A 3,612-nucleotide genomic window follows, 5' to 3' on the forward strand; every position below is an offset into this window, starting at 1 on the left:
GGAAAGCAACCATAAGCTCCTCCCTTTCTTGGAAGTCCAGGTTTGTCCCCCACCTGATCCTGGAATGCTGTGAAAAAAATCTTCTCCAAAAATATGACTCATTTTTCAAGGGAAGGAGAGAAATGTATTATGAAGCCCCACGAGAGGCACCATCTCTTATTCTCTTGGTCCTCAAAGTCATGAGTTCCCTGCCTGGGGTTTCCAGGGTAGTTTCTGACTTCTGGTGGTGATTTCATAGATCTTATTCTGCCTCATCCAGAATCTCCTCAACTTTCCTGGTGAGTCTAGCGCGGCGAGATGGCCCTTCAAACCCTCCAATTTCTCAAATAAGAAATAGACACGATAACCGCTTACTTGGTGCAGGCCGTAATTGGAGTCCTTCAGATGCATTGCTCCATCACTGGAGGTTTTCAAGAAGAGTCTGGACAGCCATTTATCCAGAATGTTATAGGGTCTTTTGTCATGGGCAGGAAGTTGGACTAGAAGACCTCCAAAGTCCTTTCCAACCTGATATTTCTATATTCTGTCTTCTGTGCAGTCAGGGCTGGAGGTGTCTCTTCTTCTTCTTCTTCTTCTTCTTCTTCTTCTTCTTCTTCTTCTTCTTCTTCTTCTTCTTCTTCTTCTTCTTCTTCTTCTTCCTCTTCCTCTTCCTCTTCCTCTTCCTCTTCCTCTTCCTCTTCCTCTTCCTCCTCTTTCTCCTCCTCCTCCTCCTCTTCTTCTTCTCCTTCTCCTATCTAGAATAGAATAGAATAGAATAGAATAGAATAGAATAGAATAGAATAGAATAGAATAGAATAGAATAGAATAGAATAGAATAGAATAGAATATGCACCAAGACAAATTCCTTGTGTGTCCAATCACACTTGGCCAATAAAAAAAATTCTATTCTATTCTAGACCCACCCCTTTGGGCCTCAGCTTCCCCCCAGAATTGCCAAGCTAAAAGTGGGCACCTCGAAGCAACTCTGAGCATCTTATAGAAAAGAGGAAAAGTGAGTAGCTCCAGAACTGGGCATCGCTGCTTGCTGCTGGCTACAGACTATGCCTATCTCTATAATTTATTTATTTATTTGTATCCCGCCTTTATTATTTTTATAAACAACTCAAGGCAGTGAACATACATATCTAACACACCTTTCTCCTCCTATTTTCCCCACAACAACCCTGTGAGGTAGGTTGGACTGAGAAAGAGAGGGACTGGCCCAAAGTCACCCAGCTGTCTTTTGTATCTAAAGCAGGACTAGAGCTCACTGTCTCCTGGTGATTGGGCCAAAGTCACCCAGCCGGCTTTCTTGCCTAAAAAGGAACTAGAATTCAGTGTCTCCCAGTTTCTAGACCGGTGCCTTAACCACGAATTGCATGGTGTCACTTCTGAGCTTTGCGATCCTTGAACTTTGAATTTGCTCATAGTTTTCCTCTGCTAATTATGCCAATGGCATCCATGGCGTTTGTGCTGGGCTTCGAACGAACGGGCCAAGGAAGCCAACACAGAATGAGGTGCCACCCACCCACCCACCCATCCAAGGAGAGTGGAAGGAACCGTTCTTGTTTCAGGAATAGCCAGATCAGGCATCAGGGTGTCTCTTTTGACCGTGTGAGAAGTGTCGGCCACAGATTATACAGAAACTGACTGGGAACAAGCTGGGAACCATGAAGCATTTGCTGTCCGAGACAGCATGGACTGAGCAGGAACAAGTCTTGCCTTGCACATCCTGGTTTGAGAGTTACGTTCCTCAATAAATTAAGGAAATGCCCAAAGTGCTTCTTGATTTCAGGTAAACATTGGACCAAATCTCCCATTATGTTGATTCCCAAGCTAGGGTCCAGTTAAGTGACTGACTTTCTTTCTTTCTTTCTTTCTTTCTTTCTTTCTTTCTTTCTTTCTTTCTTTCTTTCTTTCTTTCTTTCTTTTTCTTCCTTCCGTCCTTCCTTTCTTCCTTCCATCTTTCTTTCTTCCTTCCTTCCTTCTTTCCTTCTTTCCTTCCTTCCTTCCTTCTTTCTTTTTTCTTTTTTTCTTTGTTTTTTTTCTTTCTTTCTTTCTTTCTTTTTCTTCCTTCCTTCCTTCCTTCCTTCCATCTTTCTTTCTTCCTTCCTTCCTTCCTTCCTTCTTTTTTCTTTTTTCTTTCTTTTTCTTTCTTTCTTCTTTCTTTTTTCTTTTTCTTTCTTTCTTTCATTCTTTCTTTTTTCTCTCTTTCTCTTTCTTCTTCCTTCCTTCTTTCCTTCCTTCCGTCTTTCTTTCTTTGTTTCATGTATGGCATCTACAGAGGTCATGCAATCACTGATATACAAATTTAGTTTAAATAGAGCGGGGGCAAAGATATGTGGACAGTACAATATACAAGGTAAAATATTAAATAAAACCATAATAAAATCGCCATAATTGTGGAGCCATAGAATCGCAATGGGCTGGATGTTATAATTCGCCATCTAAGGGAGCTAACCCTCTAATAAGGCTCCTGGAGTGGCTGCACTGAGACTATCCCAGCTGCCCTGAAGTTTCCTGACCAGACATTCTGGAATTATAGATGTTGTAGTTTGTTTCCGGTGCTGAAGAGTCGCAGGCCCTGGGCCGTTCCCCACTGAAAGAGTTTTGCCTTGAATTCTGGCCTGGCCTGGCCTGATTCTGCGCAGGGGGCTCCATATTTTTTTTTTTTTTAATTTGATTTATATGCCGCCCTTCTCCGAAGACTCAGGGCGGCTTACAATGTGCTCAGCAATTTTTCAGGACAGCTGCATTCCTGGAAGAGGCTTTGTTGGATCTGTGTGATCTGTTTGGTTGTGATTATTAAAAACCACCCATCTTAATCATTATTCTCCCTTAAGTGGCTACCTAGCTAGCATGAAATTGTGATTTAAGAATGCTCATGGATGGTTCACCAGGAGGCTGGAGGAGAGGAGCCATAAGGAGCTGTCTCCGTTCTTCTCTGTGTCCTTCATTAAGAAATAATTTTGAAAAGGGGCAATAAGAATAGTCGGAGAGTGCAACCAGTGGCACAAAGATGTGATCAGCTCTTGGGCGAGGGGCTGGACTAGATGACCTGCAAGGTCCCTTCCAACTCTGTTAATCTGTTAATTTATTATTCATTTATTAGACTTAATTACATTATCGGTAACTCAAGGTGGTGAATATAGATAATACAGGTGGTCCTTGACTTACAATAGTTCATTTAGTGACCGTTTGAAGTTACAACGGAGCAGAAAACAAGGGACTTAAGACCATCCTTCACAGCTACAACTGTTGCAGCACACCCACGGTCAAAATTCAGACCTTTGGCCAATGGCTCATAGTTACGACGGTTGCAGTATCTGAAGGCCATATGATCACTTTTTGCAAAATTCACACCAACAAAGTCAATGGAGAAGCCAGATTCACTTAACAGCCGTGTTACTAATAACTGGAGTGATTCACTTAACAACTGTGGCAAGGAAGGTCATACAACGGGGCAAAACTCACTTAACAAATGTATTAACAAATGTATCGCTTAGCAACAGAAATTTGGGGCTCAATTGGGGTCGTAAGTTATCCTCTTATTTCCTTCTCTGGAGGCATTCAAGGCAGTCAGGAGGCCAACCTGTTGAGGGGGATTCAATCCAAGATCTTGGCCAAGCAACG

The sequence above is a fragment of the Pituophis catenifer genome, unplaced genomic scaffold (genome assembly GCF_029215685.1).
Source record: "Pituophis catenifer annectens isolate HBS135680 unplaced genomic scaffold, rPitCat1.0.hap2 SCAF_2, whole genome shotgun sequence".
NCBI lineage: Eukaryota > Metazoa > Chordata > Lepidosauria > Squamata > Colubridae > Pituophis > Pituophis catenifer.